This window comes from Podarcis erhardii, assembly GCF_964252035.2.
Source record: "Podarcis erhardii genome assembly, chromosome: 1".
NCBI classification, from domain to species: domain Eukaryota; kingdom Metazoa; phylum Chordata; class Lepidosauria; order Squamata; family Lacertidae; genus Podarcis; species Podarcis erhardii.
In genome coordinates, this window is record NC_138497.1 from 79,191,114 (window position 1) to 79,211,926 (window position 20,813).

General features: G+C 43.7%; 2 protein-coding genes across 4 annotated transcripts in view; both read left to right on the forward strand.

Moving 5' to 3' along the window:
• Positions 1-20,813, forward strand: part of RNH1 (ribonuclease/angiogenin inhibitor 1) — a 184,820-nt gene that overhangs the window by 12,492 nt on the left and 151,515 nt on the right. The window lies entirely within an intron of this gene.
• Positions 1-20,813, forward strand: part of HRAS (HRas proto-oncogene, GTPase) — a 60,953-nt gene that overhangs the window by 12,287 nt on the left and 27,853 nt on the right. The window contains exon 1 of one of the 3 annotated variants that reach the window (XM_081854393.1): positions 3,279-4,197. The exons of 1 other annotated variant lie outside the window; for it this stretch is intronic. The gene's annotated coding sequence lies outside the window, so the exon portion shown is untranslated. Of the gene's footprint in view, positions 1-3,278; positions 4,198-5,506; positions 5,653-20,813 lie in introns of those variants that run through there. One more of the 3 variants, XM_081854394.1, reaches the window with a different exon arrangement.

Consider the following 20,813-nt stretch of genomic DNA (forward strand, 5'->3'; position numbering starts at 1 on the left):
TTGTTGCGTACATAAAAAATGTTCTATCTTTCTTTGGAACCATTTGGCCTACCATGCCCAAGAGAAAAGCCTCCGGTTTCTTTACAAATGTCCACTTAAGGATTTTCTTAATTTCATTATAGATCATTTCCCAGTAGGCCTTAATCTTCGGGCAGGTCCACCAAAGATGATAAAAAGTTCCTTCGCATTCATTACACTTCCAACAATTGTTATTGGGCAAATGATATATCTTTGCAAGCTTGACTGGGGTCATGTACCACCTATAGATCATTTTCATTATATTCTCTTTTAAGGCACTACATGCCGTAAATTTAATACCTATGGTCCATAACTGCTCCCAGTCAGCAAACATAATATCATGACCAATATCTTGTGCCCACTTAATCATAGCTGATTTAACCGTTTCATCCTGTGTGTTCCATGTTCCTGTTTGTACAAGACTTGAAAAAGAAACTTTTTTTTGAAGGCTGCAGTTTACAGAAAGGCTGCTGTTTCCCTTTCTCCAGTACTGTACATGGATGTAAATACATGGGTGTAGCCAGGGGTGCAGCTGCCCCTCTAAATAAAGTAATTAAATAAAAATACTTAACTGACCAATTGTGTCGCAGATAACTTGGTTCTCCCCCCACTAACATAAAGCCTGCCCCCCATAAATCCTGGCTATGTCTATGCTCCAGTCTCCATCTTTCTATAGCATTGTGCAGATATTTTATTTGTACACAGGTTGTTGTTGGTGGTGGGTATGACTCTGCTAACCTTACCCCATTGGAGAGCCCAATGGCCATATGTTAGAAATCACATGTGCACAGGTCCGCCCCACTGCATAGCTCTCAACATGAGTGAAACCTATACACATTGGTTTGAGTTGGCCCCTGTTGTAATGGAATGTCCAATGTATAAATTTAAACATTTGTGTTTAAGGCTCTACATGTCTTAGGCACAAAATATCTGAAAGAATGCTCTGTCACAAGAGACTAGGGCCCTGCGGGACTTGACATCTTTCTGCAGGGCCTGCAAGACAGAGCTGTTCCACCAGACCTTTGGCCAAGGCACAGCCTGACCCCCTCTTTTGGTAGTCCTCGCAAAACTCTAGCCCAATGGTTGCCATTAATTTGATTTTGAATTGATTTTAGAATGAATTGATTTTAGAATGCTGTTTTACTTTTATTGTTGTTAGCCGCTCTGAGCCCGGCTTTGGCTGGGGAGGGCGGGATATAAATAAAATTTTATTATTTTATTATTTATTATTTCCTTTTAAGTGCTGAGATCAGCAAAGGGGGCAGTCTCTGTGGCAGCTCCTTGGTTATGGAATTCCTTCCCCAGAGGTGTGTCTGGAACCTTGCATTATATAGCTTCCATCACATGCTGAAGATACACATTTTTACCCTGGGCTTTGACATCTTAAATATGTGTTTCCAGGACCCAACTCCATTCCTGTGACTGTAATCATTTTAATTTGTTTTTAACATTGAATTTTAACCCACCCTGGTATCTGATGTTAAAGGGTTGGTAATAAGACAACAACAGCCTCTAATATGCTGAGGGGCCGGGGGCCAGCTAGCATGTATATAATTAGAATGTCTGCATAGGGCTTGTATGCAATTAAGAACATGTGGGAAAGGTATCGTTTTGACTTTTTGCTTCATGTGTGAAAACAAATGCAGCTGGCACTAAAATTTAAGAGCGGTGGATTCGTAATCTGGTGAACCGGGTTCGCTTCCCTGCTCCTCCACATGCAGCTGCTGGGTAACCTTGGGCTAGTCACACTTCTCTGAAGTCTCTCAGTCTCACTCACCTCACAGAGTATTTGTTGTGGGGGAGGAAGGGAAAGGAGATTGTTAGTTGCTTTGAGACTCCTTAGGGTAGTGATAAAGCGGGATATAAAATCCAAACTCCTCTTCTTCTTAATCACTTACACCTAACAATGGTTCTCTGGCTCTCTCCAGTGGCCATACTGCCCTTCTGGAACCCTGTAGCCCCCTACAAGCAGCTACAAACTGCTATCTAGGTTGCTGTCTTGCAGTGCATGCCACCATGGTTCAAGTGCACATGATACAACTGAAATGGTGAAGCTAAGCATGCCTGAATCTGATCAGTTTGTCCCATGTACACTGCAATGAATTCCATGATGGAAGAGAATTGGGTATAAATTTACTGAAATAAATAATATGCTGTATAATTTTTGAAAAGTACATTGCAATTCATTATCTCTGTCCCTCAGCTGTTATAATAGCGGTCATCACTCTGCCACTCAATGTATAAAAACTGAAGCCAGTTCTTGAGTTACGACACTTTAGCGTGGCCAAAAAACAGAACAGAGGGTAGACCTTATGCAGAACAAGAGTACAGTACAATTAGTTTTCCATGGCTCCCCCTAACTGCTATGGGACAGTGTAAAGTGTTGGCAATCTGGGCCCTGGTTGAAAAGCAGAAAAACTTGACCCATACCCTGGACACTGGGAGTAGAGGACAACTTAAGCCTCCATCCCAATGCTAGACCATCAAGTGTTAGGCTATCAACCACTTCTATGGGAAGAGAAAAAATCCGTACCTGCTATGCACATTAACTGAAGCAGAGTAAGAGCAATCATGTTGCTGAGTTCTCATGATTCCGCAGGCTTAACTATCTATCTATCCATATGTACTCAACTTTTAAGCTGTAGCCTGAATGTGAAGTCCATGGGTGTGTAATAATGACCTTCCTCTGCTCACACTATGGCCAACTTGATGGGCATTCTGCATGTTTGGTGAGCATATTTACATAAACATGCTTTGAAAGAATACACCTCCCTCCGCCCTAGTTTATTGTGCTTTAATTTAACCACGCTTGAATGCTCACACTCAAGATTATGGAAATTAATTCAGAATCTTATGTTTTCAGGAGTAGGGTGGAGGTTAGGGCAAAACGAAAGCTTCTGGAAAAAAACTTAAATATTGATTACTTTTGAGAATGTCCTCTAAAGAACCACTAGAACCTGCGCTTTCGTGCAGGGGAACGTTTTAATTAATTGACCTGGGCCAATATTGGGAGAACACGACGAGTTTGCGACAGACCCCTCGTTTCCTTCCTTTGTGCGACCCCCGCTACGACTTTCCCCCAGGGCGGAGGCGGTCTTCCCGCGCCCTGTTCATTTCACAGCCTGGCAGCTCACGCCGTCCACCCCTGAGCAGGGAAAACAGACAACAGCGCAGGGACAGGCGCCCAATGGAAGCAGCAACGGCGGCGGCGGCGGCAGGATAAGAGGAAAGGCGGAGAGAGCGGAGAGAGCGAGCACAGCCAGGCCACGTACAGAAAGCGGGCCTTTTGGGGTGGGGGAAGCAAACGCGGAGCCTGCTGAGTGGAGACTAAGGCGGGGGGAGCCAGGGATGGAAGGAAGCGCTTTGCCGGGCGGGAAAGGGAGAGAGCTGCACCCGGAAGAAAGGAGAGGAGGCTTCATTTGACTGGAGGAAGCGGAGAGCTCTAAAAATAAGCGTGGCAAAAGAAGAGGCAATTCCCCGCTCGCCGCTCGCGACGCCCGTTTCCTCTCCCAGCCCCTTCCGAACTCGCCGCGCGCCCAGGCCAAAGCAGTAGCAGCGCGGCCGGCAGGCGGGGCCCGGGGAGAAGGGAGCGCGGGGCGTGATTGACAGGCCCCGCAGCCCACCACGAGGTCGGAGGAGCGGAGAGGCCGCGGCGGGGGGCGCCGAGGTTCAGCCCAAGCGCCTATCGGCTGCTCCGGGAGGAGGTTGGGAGTGACGAGGGGGCGGGGAGCGAGCGGAGTTTGGGCGTGTGCTGCTCGCTGCCTGGGGCTCGCCTCGCGCGCGCACACACACATTGTCCAGGCTGACGACGCCGACGCCGTAGCAGCCGCCGCTCCCCGCCCTCCCGCAGCACAGAGAGCGCCTGGATGCTGGGTGCCAATGCGGGGAGGGCGCTGCAAGAAGGGGGCTCCGCCGCCGCCACCGCCTAGGTGGAAAGTTCACCACTGCATCGGGCCCGCGGGGAACTGACTTGGAGCAGCCAGCCCGCCTGCAGGCAAAGGGACACAAGGATCTGTGGATCTATCCCGGGGGGCTGATCCTCCCCCCATGCAAACTTTGCATTGCTCCCCACGCTGCCTTTAAAAGAAAAAAGCCCCACTGACTCCCCTGAGAAAAGCGCAGCTTTACTCTACTGCCTTTGCAAGAAAAGTAGCCTCGTGGTGGGGGGAACAGCAGACGGTGAGTAAAACCCCTTCCCGCCCCGATTTATTCTGCTGTTTTGTGGGTGGGCGGGAGTAGTGCATTCCCCGAGCCTTCTTCCTCGGAAAAGTAATTTGTTGGCAGCAGCAAAAGAACAGGAAAGGCAACCGAGTGGTCTGTGGGGCGAGCGTCGCCCGTCTCTCCTCGCAGCCTGCTCAGGAGACGTTCCAAGCGATGGGTGTAGTTCGCAGCCGCAAGCACTGCAGTGGCTCCGGCGGCGTGTCCCAGGGAGCATGTGTGGGGACAGCGGGGAGAGCTGCAGCCGGGCGTCGCAGAGCTGGGCTTTGCCGGCCAACAAAAAGGCGCGCTCGCCTCTTCCTGGAACGCAGCTGAAGCTGCTGCAGCTGTAATCCGAGTTTCCAAAGTGAGCGGGGAAGTCCAGCTCTGCCCCCCCCCCGCTCCCCACGGTAGCATTTTAAACGCCCAAGTATAAGAGAGTCGGTCAGGGACGTGTGTGTGTGTGTGTGTGTCGGGGTGGGTTGTTGACGGTAAGTTTGGGAGGCGTCCCTGGGAAAGAAGAGCCTTGAGGGAAGCGTGAGGTCATACATTCTGACAAGGAAGCAACAGTGGATGTGTATTGGGAAAATGGCCTCATGTGCGTTTCTCTCTCTCTCTCTCTCTCTCTCTCACACACACACACACACGCACACAGAATATCGGCCTGCAGTGGGGTGCGCCTGTCTCCATGTAGACGGGGAGGGCAGGGGTGACAGCACTACGTTCGAGGGTGAGGGGTGTAGCCTCTTGTATTCTTCAGGCATGTGGTTGTATTCTTCATTCTGAGGTTTCTGACTCCTCCCCTTTGTTGTTAGTCCTTCACTTGTTACTAGCTGAACCTTTCGTAAAGATGCTTGTGTATCCATGCTTTAGGGATCCCCACATAGAGATTTGCAGGTGCGTGGTGTGATGCTTGTGTGCAGCTGAAGGGGATACGGGGCAATACTGTCACCCCCTGTCCTAGTCTAGTAGCCACCTCGTACCACAAGCTCTAAAAGCTGTGGACCTGCACATCTTGTTTGCACACGAGGAAGTAGGCTATGTGATCTCTTTCTCTCTTCGCTCCCCCTCCGCCCCAGCACAGTGTGCTTGTTGTCCTCCAGTCTGACGTGTTTGGGGCTAATGGAGGGTTAAGAATCACCTGCTTGCCTGCCTGCCTCCCTGCCTAGGTTTGCGTGGTCTCTGCTTTCTGTAAACACTTCCTGCCAGCCAAGCAAAGGGGGATATGGGAGGGGCGTTGCATCTTCCAGAAAAAAACAAAACCAGAAGCCTGCTCTGACTCTTCCTTTGCCTGCTTGTTTCCTCCTTCCAGAGTCTTTTGCTCTATGGCTTGCTTATTTATTTATTTTACTAGGACTCTGAGTACCTCTGTGTTTATTCTCGCATACTCTTCTGGCATCCATCTGCAATTTAGGGAGTGGTCGGAGATGATATGAAGTAAGTTTGTTCACAGCCGCAGATCTAGGTGGCTGCTGTTCTTTTGGCAAGTGCATAGAATAGCAGTGCCCCTGATTCCCTTGTTATAGTTTTGAAAGGCTTTAAGGGAGGGGGGTCATGCAGTGAGGTTTTTTTTTTGCATAGAACGATGAGTGCTTTATATTCTTACCCCTTTGGGACCCCTAATCCTTCCCTTTGATCCTGTGTTGCTTTCTAGCCTGTAGTAGCCTCCTAGTATGACTGTGCACTGATTGAGGAGGGGTTAACATGGCTTCCTTCCTTGCTAGTTTATGCCACTCCCAGTGCTGCAAGCTGTCACTTGAGAATAGTTGCTGGGGGACTCTGGCTCTCCGAGTTAATGGTGGGCAAAATCCCAGGAGCCTGATGGCCCAAGATCTTAGAAATTCCATGCTGTGTGCCTAGGAATGTGCCCCCCCCAATCCTCACCACCAAAAAAAAGAAGGGGGGAGCCCTGTGCTAAACACTGGCAGCCAGATTTTGAAATTGGCCACTGCCAAATCATTTTAAGCATGTTTCTGTCCTTGCTTGGGCTAAACAGTAATGTCAGCCTGTACTGAGCTATAGTCGGAATGAGTTTATTCCCTCTAGAAGCAGGGTGGGAGAGGTTCACATCCTGTTGTTAAAGACAAAAGTCATTCCAGACAGTGAGATCTGGCCACTGACTAAGTGTGTAGTAGCTCCCTGTGGGAGCTACTCAGAACCCACCTGTGAACTCCACCCATGGAAGCGGAAGGCACTGCTCCCTTGTGCCTTGTTGTTCTCTCTGAACACTTGACTTATTATCATTCTCATCAGTCAGGTGACCCTGTTGGTGGGGGCCTGCTAATATTGGGGAATCAACAATGATTTATCATACTAAATAACAACAGTTGTAGCAGGGGGTGGAGAGAATGTAAGCTACACTAATGGCTCAAAAGCATGTGTGTCCTATTGCAGCTTCTTGTTGGAGATGGACTGATGTTTCACCCCTGTGCACTCTTCTTGGACCAAGTGGGACTTTTGAGAAAACGTGCATCAGATTGTGTTTGAATCTAGTCTAGCATTTGTGTTAATTTGGGGAAAAAATGTCCTCTCTGCTTAGGACAGTCTTTTCTCTGGAAAATAACTGATTCATGGGGAAATGGTTGAAAATAAACAGTTCAAATCACGGCTTTCTGCTTGGTGACTGAAATAATTTAAATCACCAGCAAATCAGTAATTCCTCCTGATGCTGTCAAGTGGTGCTGGTGACAAATTGCTCAGCATCACAAAGTTAGAACTTTGCTTGGGCATAGTGGCTTATTTTAAGAGAGAGAAGCTGGCTCTCAAATCTATCTGAAAACCAAGTCATCTGCCCTCAAAAATTTACCTCTTATTTCTAGATGGTGACTACTAGCTGTAGTTTCTCAGATGTGAACCAACACCTTTCTATTCATGACTCTTTATCTGGATGTTGTTGTATGATGGTCCTGGTATGACCAAGCTGGTTCTCTCTCTGAGCCCTCGCTCAGATTAAGTCATGCACAGGCAGTGGAAGTTCTACCTTTGGTAAACAGGACTGAAAAACACAAATGGAACAAGACTTTTTAATGCGGGTGGTGGTGGTAAGTGGGGTTGGAGTTGAGTTGAGTTGGGGAAAGCATTTTATTCTAATAACTTTGTGCATTGACACTACTTTGAGGACTGCTTCCCAGATATATAAATGTGGAAAATATGGGGGTGTGCACTTGTGGTGTAATAGGGAAGGAAATGAATTTGTCACTCTTTGCTGGCTCAAGGCTTGGAAAATGTAAGTTTCTTCACCAAGGTGGACATGATACATCATGCATGCACAAACATAAACAGTGGTTACATGTGAGTGTGTGACTATATAGAGAGTTCATGACAAAACTTTAATAAAGAGGAACTTTTATGGAAGGCTCAATCCAGGTAACTTTCAAACAACTCATTACTTAATGATAATTTCATGTTGAAATATAATGCAATATTTTATTATTGTTATACAGGTTTGTCATATAGGATTGTTATTAATGAACAAAGAGATTGGGGTTATTTACCATACTCAGTGTCCTTTCTTGGAATCAGTCCAGGAGTCTCCTGAAATTTAATGAGGTCTTGGTATTTGCCTAGATACGTAGGGTTTCACTTCTTTCAGCCTGCACTACTGAGTACAGAAGTGCCTGGCGTGCTCTGGTCCATGGGGTTACGAAGAGTCGGACACGACTAAACGACTAAACAACAACAACTGAGTGCATTTACTAGGTAACAACTCCCAGTTGGACTTCCTTCTGAGTAGATATGTTTAAGGATTGCACCATCATTCTTTCACTTGCTCATATTCTTTTCATCAGAGTTGTGGAGCTGCAATTATGAATCTGGGCAGGAATTGAAAGTGATAGAAATATTCTCCTTGACTCTTGGTTTATCTAATAAACTTGTTGGTAGTATTACTGTTAAAAACAATTTCCCAAAGTGACATAAAAATTATTACATTCAGGTTCTTGTTTCCTGTACCTAAGACTGCACCTATTGTTAAATATGTTATTAAGAATGTAACTGACCTATAGAAAAGATTCTATGAACTGAAAATATAGGCACTATCTGTATGTTTGTTATCCATGAAAATCTTTCAATAAAAAACAATTTAAAAACATGTTATTGAAGATATGTTAGTAAAACCTGTTTGCATATGAGTAATGAATAAGCAATAGAGTATGTTCTATATTCATACTCTATTGCAAGTTTTCAGTGAGGAAGTAAAGTGAAAGGAAAAAAGAGGGGAAATAAAAAATACTTAAAATTGTGATTACAGTATGGCCCATCATCAAACCCCTTATAGTTGGTATATCGTTTCAAGTAATATTATCATCAGTCAATTTTAAATATTTTCCTAATGTAGTATTTATGCATCCTACTACTTTCCTCCACAAATTTGTAAGTGTCAGACATTTCATAAACATGTGCTTCAAAGAAGCATTTCCCTTATTACATCTCCAGCAGCATGTTGTCGACGTAGGTAGTCCTGTTCTATACAAATGTTGTATAAAATGTAATTTATAATCTAATGACACATTTGTTACAGAAGCTAAAACATTGTCCCACTGCTTAGGTAAAACAGGGTTTGTTACATTTTGAGCAATGTTAATATAAATAGGGTTTTATGGATAGTTTCTTTGTTAAAAATATAGCTGCATGGAACTGTGTACAGTACTGGGAAAGAACAAAGAACTTTAATTTCCTAAAAAAGAAAAGATGGAGGTATTTATAGTAAGCGTTGTTGACAAGTGGTCATGTTTGCAACCCTTCCTTGCTGCTTTCTTGTGCATTTTAAAACATAGGGGTGTGCATATTTTTTTTAGAACAGTGGCCTGAAGTGAACTTTCTAGTTGGTAATTAAACATCAGACATGGCTCTGAGCACTAGTTGTTGGGGTGCAAGCAACAGAGGAGGGCTGTTGGCTGTTTGCTAGCTATGTTTAGTCAGTTGTTGCTGCAGTAATATTATCAGTAGCATTTGACAGTTTTACATGCTGGCAAATTGTGAAAGCAGTGTCCTAGACTAGCATGATAAAGGTCTGGAAAAGATCACCATCTCTAACTGCCGAGTAATCTAGACATTTGATTTAGAAAGTCATCCCCCGCCCTTTCATTCTTTGTTTCTGTTTGGTTCCTTTACTTTTCCCTCTTTTTCAGTATAAATTTGAATTGTCCATGAATGGAATTTCAAAGTATTTTCTGTCTCCAATTCCATACCTTTGAGCAGTGGTGTAGCGTGGGGGGTGCAGGGGGGGCCGGCCGCACCGGGCGCAACATCTGGGGGTTAGGGTTAGGGGGCGCAAATCCACGGGTTAGGGGGCGCAAATTACTTGCCTTGCCCCGGGTGCTGACAACCCACGCTACGCCACTGCCTTTGAGGGCCTTGTCAAAAGGTGGAGGGGTGTGTCTATGTGTGGACTAAATAAACACTTGGAAGAGCTTTGTAGAACACTACTTTCAGGAACACCATTTGAATGTTTTAATTTTATATTGTTCGCCTTTATGCATCTGTAAACCAGCAATAGGCAGCCCTATCACATAAGTTAAGGACAGTTTAGATTTTGAAAGTGCCTCCAATTTTCAAACTGCTTCATAGAAATCCAAGCAAAAGCCCCCCTTCTGCCTTCCTTTACAGTACTTAAGTTTCTCCTCAGACATAATATTTTCTCCATGCTTCTTAACTTATTTAACCCTAATGCCACTGAATTACATACTTATTTAATGATAAATGGAGTGCCACTATTATACATAGGGTAAATTCCAGAGGTGTCCATCAATTGTAATCCTCATGTGATTCTCTTAAGAAATGAAATTATGCAGTAAGGAAGTGTGGGAAATTGCAGTCAAAAATAACTATGCATGACAGCTAGTTAGTGCATGGTTAAGATCATAGTTCAAGTCCTCTCAGGCTTGCCTAGATCACACCCCCTGACCTTGGGAGGAAGGGATTGGCAAAGCCTTTGTCATGCCCCCTCACTCTGGAAGGAAGTAAGGCTGGGCGATATATTGATATATCTTCCAAAACTGGTTTGAAGTTCACATCATGATAATTGTTTCATAATATTTGAGCTGGCAATATATCAAGAATCACAATGTGTGTAAGGGCTAGGCAATATATTGTTTTCAACCGCGATAACTCACGAGCTAAACACTGCAATGTTATCACCAGATAAACATTGCAATCTACCACGATGTCTGAAATAAGTATGGAACTGTACAGGGGCGAACAGGACAATATTCTGGCAATGGCTACTACTTAGAGGTCTAAAACAGATAAATGACAGTGTTATCAATCATCACACACTCAGTTTCATCAGCAGGCAAGCCAAAATGCATCCCAACAGGACTTTTGGTATGGGGCTTGGCTACCAAAGGGCAGTATTCAGGACAATCCAAAGTACGGTGATGAGTCTCTCCAAAGGCAGAGACAGTCCTGGGAGCAAATAGAAGGACTGGTGGATGATAAATCTCTGCCTTTGGAAAGCTTTGGTTCCTGGCCTCCTGCATAGCCTGTTGTTACAAGAGATGGAAAGGGAATCCTGGCTTCAAGAACAATGGTTGTAGGGTGTGTTTCTGGGGGTGGGAGAAAACAGTCAGGTGGAAATGACTGACTTGATTAGCATAATGCATAGGAAATAAAAGTCATTTGCAGCCTGGTGGGCAATGGCCTGCCCCACCCCTTCTCTCATCTTTTGTTCCTTCAGATGAGGCCCTGACTATTTGGATTTTAAACATGATTTTATCACCCTGAACAACGCTGTCAGGAAGAACACTGCTATATTTGTTTTTGTTATTGCTTATGGTTACGTATACTGCATATATACTTGTGTAAGTACTTTAAAAAAAAGATTTCTAGTTTCTAATACATTTAGCATTTGCATTAAAATGCAAGTTGATGCAGCCATGGAATGGTATCTTTGGAATCTCTACTATTGTGTATTCAGAGAGATGACATCATATGCTAGTTTTTACACAATAGAACTTTATATTTGAAAACTGAAGGAGTGTTGGGAAGCTACATGTATCTCGAACGTCTATTCCTTGTCATAGCCACGTGTTCTCCCCTCCTCCCACCCCCAATCTTAGGTGCATGTATGATGCTGCCTTTTTGCAAATACAGGCTACTTCTAGGCATGTCTATTTGGAAGTAAGCCACACAGTGTTTTTAGTGGGACTTACTTCCTGATAAGTGTGCATAGGATTGCAGGCAGTGCAGTTAATAGCTTTGTAGGTGATAAAATATTCCATAGTTTCACATGTTCGCAACAAGAATTCTCGTGAACAAGATGGATGTTTGAGTGGTAAACAATGAATGCTTTGGATGGCAGGGACACTGTTAACATGAAATGTATATTGTATATCCAATACTTATGTGCGTGTCGGTTTTAAAACTGTGGTTAGATAAAAATTGGAGAAAAGTCAAGCATTTTTAAATTTCACTTGCTTTAATACACTGATCCTTGTAAAATGACATTTTGATAAACTTTCAGAGAATATTGAAAGTTGCAAACCCATTTTGTCTCCTTTATATGATCCAATAATATAGAGAATACTATCCTGTTTTGTTACAGTATAGTCAACAGTGGTGGATAATTGTGTGTGTTTTCCAGTGAGAATGTGCCATATTAAATTACAGGTTTGGGAGACTATTCTCTCATATTCTGGTAACCTCCATCTTCCTCACATTGTAATTTTTATTGCTCTTGTGTGCTTTCTCTCTTCTTTCCTTTAGTGTTTCTTGAAAACCTCTTTCCTTTATTTACTTCCTTTGCTTTTAAAAATCCTATATATTTAATAATTACATGGCATTTCCTCCAGGTACAACAGAGTCAGAGAAAGTTTACCTTGGTATGGGTATAAAAGGGTGATGGACTGGGGTGGATTCATTTCATGCATGCTATTCAGTTTGTTAGAGTTTTCCAAGTTAGTTGTGTGGAATCCATCAGACCTTTGTTAACATGATTGTTTCCCAATTATTATTGGAGAATGTATTGTATTGGATTTGATAATAATCTTGTTGAATTTGCACTCCTGGTTTCAACAGTGAATGGGGAAGCTATGACCCAATAGATGTTGAACTCCCAACTCCCTTCATCCTGAGCTAGCAGGGCCAAAGTCCAGGAACAAAGGTAGTTGGAGTCCCACAATACATTGGGAGTGGAGTGAAGGGAGAGATTCCTCATACCATCAACTTCATAACCCATTGTGTAAAGCTGGACTTGTTTTGAAACTGATGGATTACCTAAGGGCTGGCCAGGATTAATAAAAATGGAAGCTAGATACTAGTGAAGTCCTTCTAGCCATATACAAAGAGAGGAGGGGGAGTGTATAAGCCTGAGACTTTGCTTAGCCTCTTACTAGTTCATGCACATGTGTGTGAACCAGTCCATTGAGTGTCTACTGGGTGGCAACCATGGGTTCGCCAAGACATTACTTGAGAAGCAGTCTTCAGTGTATAAAATCAGATTAAAGAGAAGGCCTAACAACTGGGACCAGGGGACAGAAATCTAAGTATCACTGTAGTGAAGTATCAGCCCTTAAGTTTTTGTTTTGCTTTTGCTAAACTCCAAGCATTTCTGTTATCTTCAATCTGTGAGCATCATTGGAACACATAAAAATTATTTTGTCTTGCGACATTTTCTCTCGGGCTGCATAAATACAGTATAGTTAACTAGGAACCAAGTCCTATTTAACTTGTTAGAACTTGATTCTATGTAAACACATAGAGTGATATTTTACAACTCTAAAAAAGCACATTTTAACCCCTCTTGGTCTGTTTTCTGTTGCGTCTGAATGTTGTTACTGCAGAATAGAGTTCTGAAGAGCAAGTAAATGTACATTCTACCCAATGTAGGTTTGACACTTGCAGACTTGAGCATAAACTCTTTTAAGCCTTGTGTGAAAATGGCCAAAGTGTCTATCACTTTGTCTATTCTCATGTACTGTAAGCTGAACAATTTCTGCTCACGGAAATTATGTCTTTCTCTGGGTTGAATTTGCTCCCATAAAGGCATGGAGGATGATAGATGCTTTTCTTAAGTCCTTCCTGCTGCTTAGTTGCAAAGCTTTTGAACTTTGCTTGTTGGGGATGGCAGTGGTAATTTATGCTGTTTGTTGGTGGGCTCTCAGTGTTTTAATAATATAGGCAAAAAAGTGTTGACCCTCTTCTTCCTCTTGGCAAAGATCAGTAGTGATGAAGAAACAATAAACCCTTTCAAAATGGAGACCTACGTGTGAAGTTGCTCTACTCCTAGAACCTTTATTTCTGCTTTCTGTAAGGATGCCAAGGTGTTGTAGGGGGTGAAAATGTTAGAGGCAAGTAGCACAAATCTTAAACCTGGTTACGTAGACTTTAAACAATATCTCCTCTTCTCCTTTCACCTGGGAGAAATGGTATGATTGATTCTACCATGCTGTCAGTCTTGGCTTCAATCTACTTCAAGCATAAAATAAGTGTTTGATCTGTATGAGCATTATAGCCATGTTGCGGCTTCACTGTAAACAATACATTGGTGTAGTCACATTTTGTCTGTTTGGATATTTGCTGCTAGCAGTGTACTATATCAACCTGTGCTATATTCATTATTGACCTTAAAGGTTGGTGATGGGAAGGGGTTTTTTGGGAACATTTTGCATTGAATCCAGGTTGTTGGTACTGCTAGGATGTGTCATGTTCTGGTTCTCATTGTCTCCGAATTGCTCTATTTACTCAGAGTTGTGCATTTACCCGCACTACTACTCCAAGTTAGAACTTCGGTCACCTAACCAGGGCCTGGCACAGGAACTATCAGAATATGTGTGATGTAATCCATTGTGTGAACTCAGTCATTGCTTAAAAGCAGCTGGTCTGCCATCAAACCTGAGCAGAAACAGCTGTCTGGCCTCTGCAAGTTGACCCAAATACATAACATCTCTGAGGGCCTTTGATTACTTTGTGGACTTGGTGCTGTTGGAGGATTGCACAATGGATATTGGAGTTGGGGAATGTGAAGAAATTCTCTCTGTGTATAAATGTCTGTATATGTGTGTCCTTGATGTTCTGCGACAGTTCGAGGCTTTGTACCGTTATGTACAAACCTGTGTAGCAATAGACCTTGGTAACAAGTTCTGACAGAGAAGAGTGAGACTACCACTTTGAGATTTTATTAGGTGGAGCTTAGAACAGGTAAATTCACTCTGATTGGCCTGGATGAGAGCAAGACAGGCTGTCAGGTTTAGTTAGATGGGATTTTGACAGTTGAGTTGGATGGAAAAAGGGAGTTGATTAGCACAGTGTGAGGGTTAAGACCACAGAATAGCTGAGGGGGGAAACTGGTGTGTATATTCATAAACAGGGTGTTATTAACAGTTGTCCAGAGTAGATCAAGGAAGAGAGCCAGTGGCTGAGAGGCTGCCCTGGGCAAAGACCTTAAGAGTGGAAGTTTCTTTTTTAAAAAACTGGTGGTTTGGAAGCTCTTTAGCGTCAGCAAAGGAGGCCTTATTTACTCCAGAGCACAAACTTTTTAATCAATGTGTGTGTTCTTTCAAAACAAAATAAAAAAATTCCTTCCAGTAGCACCTTAAAGACCAACTGAGTTAGTTCTAGGTATGAGCTTTCGTGTGCATGCACACTTCTTCAGATACCTGTATCTGAAGAAGTGTGCATGCACACGAAAGCTCATACCTAGAACTAACTCAGTTGGTCTTTAAGGTGCTACTGGAAGGAATTTTTTTATTTTGTTTTGACCATGGCAGACCAACACGGCTACCTATCTGTAACTGTGTTCTTTCAAGTGAACTATCACTTTCGACAGAGTGACATGCAAGGGAAAGATATGGAAGAGTGCGTTTGCTAATGATTTGTCAGTTCTCTGCTCTTTGGACAAAAGAATTTTTTACAATCTCTTCAAAGATTTATCATTTAAGCGAATGATTAATAGGCTTGAATACAACTAGTTAGGGTACTTCAGTGTTGCTCATGTGAGAATACAGGCATTCTGCATTGCAGGTATGCCAGTCAGGTATTCCCATATTCATGAGGTCCAGTGCCGAGGGTCTTCTGGCGGTTCCCTCACCACGAGAAGTGAGGTTGCAGGGAACCAGGCAGAGGCCCCTCTCGGTAGTGGCACCTGCCCTCTGGAATGCCCTCCCATCAGATGTCAAGGAAATAAACAACTACCTGACTTTTAGAAAGCATCTGAAGGCAGCCCTGTTTAGGGAAGTTTTTAATGTTTGCTGTATTTATCGTGTTTTTAATATTCTATTGGGAGCTGCCCAGAGTGGCTGGGGAAACCCAGCCAGATGGGCGGGGTATAAATGATAAATAATAAATAATAAAAATAATAATAATAATAATTATTATTATTAGACATTCACATCCCCTATGCTTAACTTTTGAGGTGAGCTTAATATTGGATAGATAAATAAATGGCAACTGCTGTTGCTAAGTATGGATGAGCAGTCTTTTTTTTTAGTCATGTGCCTTCCAATTTGCCTTTGGTATCTTGGGAGTGATTTCACTATGCATCTACTGCTAGGCATCTTTGCTAGAATCTTAAGTTCATTTCAGTAGTACTGCAACCATACACACACTGTAGAACAAGCCCAGATTCACCTGTTAGGACTTTTGAGTGGAAGCAGACATAGGGCTGGATTGTAAAAAATACAGAGTTCAGTCCTTCCACATTGAAGTAAGTTTAAAATCTTGCAGAAAATTCACATCGTGGGGCCTGGGCAAGTAATTGGAATATGTTACTAGCAGGTAGCTGTTGAATCTGGATAATCCTGCCATTCCTCTTCTTCAACCCCCACAGTTGGCTAATAGTCTGTAGGATGAGAACAGCAATCCCTGAAGCTTTTGTGAAGCATGACTAATCACAGACTTCAGCACATACAGAGCACACCCAGGCCAACAGCCAACATCTTTCCACAGCATAATCCTGCCCCCATAGCTTTGCACGTCTTTCAGTACATTTGAACACTCATAAAATTTCTACTTGCTGTGCTAGGTTTGTGAGAAACTGGCAAGCTGCTTTATAGAAAGGGCTGTAATGCATTTGTATGAAGGTTTGTTAATTGAATGCAAAGACCTAAAGGTGAAAAGAGTTTTGATGCCCACTTTTTGCTCAGTGTCTAGTTAAAAGACTTAAAGGGTGGATATACACTTAATACCCCCAGTACTTAATCATAATTGTACCTCTCTTATAGTGTGTGAATTTTGCCTGTCCTCCCCACAGTGGCATTACATATGATACAGCTGGATTGATGTTGACCACAGTTAAGGCTAACTGGTGTGCATTCTCTTCACTTATAAAATGATGTCAACCCATATACATTGAGGATGGGACAGGCTGCTTTGGTTACAGCTCTGTCTATAGCCCTCTTATGTCATACAGGGTTGGGTGAGACTGCTGCCAAAAGTAAAAGGAGAAACTCTGTAGGCACAGGTAACTCCAACCAGCATTTGAAATTACTGGGCGCCAGTCACATCTCCACCTGCCTGGCTGCAGTCAGCTGGTCTGACGGGTCCTGTCTGATGGATCCTCTATCCTTGTCAAACACCTGATTTGCCCAGCAGCAAAAGACAGGTCCTTTTTTTTTTTTGCTGCTGCACTGCCAGGTGAATCAGGTGTTTGGCGGGGTAGATCAGTAGCAAAAGAGCATCTTTGCTGCCGCACTACGTTGCAGACCCCCTGATTCATTGCCTAGACATTTTGTTTTGGTGCTTACAATGGCTCCTAGCATTCTTCTCAGTTTCTAACACTGCTCCAACCTTTTCCGATAGTGAGCCTCTACAGCTGTGATAGTTGGATGTGGCCTTGCATGAAGCCTTTTCCACCGTCTCCTTTCTGGGATCTTCTTGTTCTGATGTCCAAACTAATGTCTTTTTTCTTCCCCCATCTCCAGCTTGTCTGTTCCTGGACTTGTTTCTGTACAAATCTGAAATAGTATTGATGCTGGTTTCAGTCTTTAAGTTGGAGACAGGTGCCTCATTGGAGGGATCCACTGTTGGCTTGCTTTGTGTCTGGCTCAGGTTGGTTTTTCTTCCCAAAACCTGAAAAGTTATGAACCTATTAATTTATCCACACTGTTGTAGTGTCTGGAACCAGCCCTTAGCCAGTGCGCAGGAGCCATTTTATGAAACAGAATCCATCTTAGGGCGATGAAACTGTACAGCAGTAGCTGCACCTCATGCTCTCAAACTAATGAGATTGAAGACAAAGGTACCTATGCTATAAGACAAGGATGGCGAACCTTGGGCCCTGGGGCTGAATGCAGTCCTCCAGGCCTCTCTATCTGATTCTTGGGATTCTCCCTGGCCAAGTCACATTTCCCAGGTTTCACCCCTCACCAGTCCTATTTTTCACCATCCTTGCGTGTTTGCATGACTGGAAAGTATTACTGAACACTGATAATAACTCCTACTTGAATGGAGGATTGACAGGGGTGTGTGAGCCTTTGTCAAAAGTAACCTATTGTGTAGAGGTAAAATCTACATGTGTTTCACTGCTCACTTTTGCATGGGGCCCCTGGAGGTAGCCCAGAAGGAAACGCAGCCCTTCAACTGAAAGAATTTCCCAACCCTTCATAAAAGGAAATGGCTACAATATCAAAAGTTTCATAGCTGTAACACACATAGGGATTATGATATTGTGCCACCTTCATGTTCTGTAGCACTGTACCTACCCATCCTAGACTGGTTATGAAACCTCTAATTGCTGTCACTATGGGAAGATCCAGGGGGTGGTGCTGAGGTCTTAAATATAGGTGTAAAGTCTAGCAAGTTTTGGGGTTTGTTTGTTTGTTTGTTTGTTTGTTTTTGGTTATTGTTCTTCTTCATGTTTGCCAGTTGTTGTGAACACTTGCAAACTAGTGTGTTTCCCTCTCCTGCTACATTCCCTTTTGCTGTTGTGGTAGGAGAAGATCCTTGGAAGACTCCGCCACCTGCACTGATGTTTTTCCTTGTGAACAAGTCTGAGCAAATTAGCTTCACTAGCATAGCAATTTCTAAATGCATGCCTGTGGGTTTTTAATAAGACACCCTCTTTTGGGCACCTCATTGATATCATGGAACTACGAAGAGTGAACAAGAGGTGTGAGAGTATGTTGGACTTGAACTGGAGAGATCCTGTTCAGCCATGAAACTTGTTGGGTGGGGAGCAATTGAATGAAGCAAGATAATGATCTCTCTTTGTATGTGTGTCTTTTTACTAAACATGTTGTATTAAGGAAATCAGTGAGGTTTTGGAACCTCTTAAATATATGTTAACCTATTTCAGGAGTTGCTGACTTCTGCTCATGATAGCCTATATGGATTTGCTCTATGGCACTGTTTATAAACCATTACTGCTGTAAGCAAGATTTAAGGCACCAGGATTCCAAGTGTTTGCAAATTCTCATTGGAATGGCACCATCCCATAGTTACCAACATCTGGCCTATTTTGCTACAAACTCTTTTTTTATTATTACATTCTTTTTGGATCCATTTTCCTGGATAACAGAAACACAAAGTGATTTACAAAATCAGTATAATACTTGAAATAACCATATGCCCAATACATAAACATTCTACCAGAATATAGGACTACAATGTGGCAGATGATCCATACTGGTTGTTGAATGCTTAACATTCCTGATCTTTATGGCAAATATGCAGAATAACTGAGGAGTAGGTTACATATTTTGCTTTTGTAGTTGAAGCCAAATCTTATTAATATTCTTCTTCTTTGGCGACCACTTGTATCTGAGTAAGATTCTCTTCCATGACCACGGTCTTAACAGTGAGTCCATAAGTGACTGTGGACGCCAATTCTGGATCCACACGTCCTTCCACAGTGAAGACATAAGTTTCTGGGTGGCAGGTGATCACAGTGAGGGTTTGCCAAGCATGCCTTCCTCTTAGCTCTTTTCTCCTTTTTGCCCTAAGTTCATGCTTCTTCAAAGTCCATGTTCTCCAATTGGAGTGCTTCTGTTAAGATATTTAGGATGGTTTGGAGGTCATCCTCTGAGTGTGCACACATTACATTGTCATTAATAGCAACACATGTACAAGTCTTGAAATAAATCCACTAAAAAGAGTTATTAATTTTTTTAAAAAAAGTTTACCTGTGCATCTGCAAACATTGAGACAGAACCAGAAGGAAAAACAGCTGAGTTAAAACAAGGAAACACAATAAAAAATCGAGATTGAGAAATACTGAACCAGAGAGGAGGAAGTATGTTCTTGCCAGTGTTAGAAACAGATATGAAAGCTAGGAGCTAAATGGCACCTTAATCCTAGGTTACGGGTGCAACAGTGGGATGTCTAGGTGTACTTTTTTAATAACAAGAATACAAAGCTGAAAATGAATGAGCTGCAGCTAAAATATCATGTACATTTTTCACATAGTCTAATCCTTCCCCTGCCCACCCCCCTAATATTCTTAAGAGGGTTTGTTCTCCAGTCCAGTCTTCCGAGAGTAGCTGGAGGCAGAAAAAGGTCCTCCTTTCCTTCCACTCTGCAGTTTTAATCTGAAATCTTAGGTGCAGTACTGCGCCCAGAGCTCAGAAACTGCTCGTGCTGATGAAATTCCCTGTCACAAAATGCGCCTAGAACAATGGGAGTTTTGAACACTGGTTCTTGCCCAATACATAATTACAATAAATCTTTTTGCCTGGAGAGCACTCAAAAGGGAATGGAAGCCTTTATAGCTTCTAAAAGTTTATTTGGTTATATTGATTTTCTTTAAGAGGAACTCAGGCTGCTTTTTTATTCTTTTAAGTGAAGTGGAGCATTGATAGGTTAAAGAGAGAGAGAGGCATGTGCATCAGCTGGCTATAGGCTTAGGTCCTCCTGTTTGGAGCTTGGCAGGAGGTGGCGGCAGTAGCAGCGAAGGCCTGCAAGATCTCATGGCAGCAGTAAAGGGAGGTGGTGGCAGTAATGGCAACAGCTTGCAAGGCCTCACAGCAGTGACAAAGAGTGGCGGCAGTGGATTGCAAAACCTTGCGGCAGCGACTCAAAGTGGCAGCATTAATGGCATAGGCCTGTGAGACCTCGCAGTAGCGACAGGATTTGGCAGCAGAAGCGGTGGTGGCCTGCTGGGACTCGCAGCAGTGACAGGAGATGACGGCAGTAGCAGAATTCTGCAAGGCCTTGCGGTGGCGATGGGAGGTGGTGGCAATAGTAATGGCAGCTTGTGAGGCCTCATGGCAACACAAACAGTGGGGCTTGCAAGGCCTTGCCATGGTGGCAAGAAGTGGCGGTGCCTGCAAGTCCTGGCAGTAGTGGGAGATGGTAGAAGCTGTGGCCGCCTGCCTCAGCGAGGCCTTGCAGGCCACCTCTGGTTCTGCCACTGTCTCCTGCCATCACCGCAAGGCCTCAGAGGCCGCCATTCCTGCTGCCACCACGACAAGGCCTTGCAGGCTGCCACCACTTCTACTGCCGCCAGCCACTGCTGTGGCGAGGCTTCGCAGGCTGCTGATTATTGTGCCAGGCTGCTGCTGCTTCTGCCCCCCACCCCCCAGCTGTTGTTGATCCTACCACCACCAGGCTGCTGCCACTTCTGCTGCCTAGCAGGCCTGCTGGCAGTCCCAGATTATTTGTATGCATTGTGACTCATCACCATACTTTGGATTGTCTGGAATACCACCCTTTGGTAGCCAAGCCCA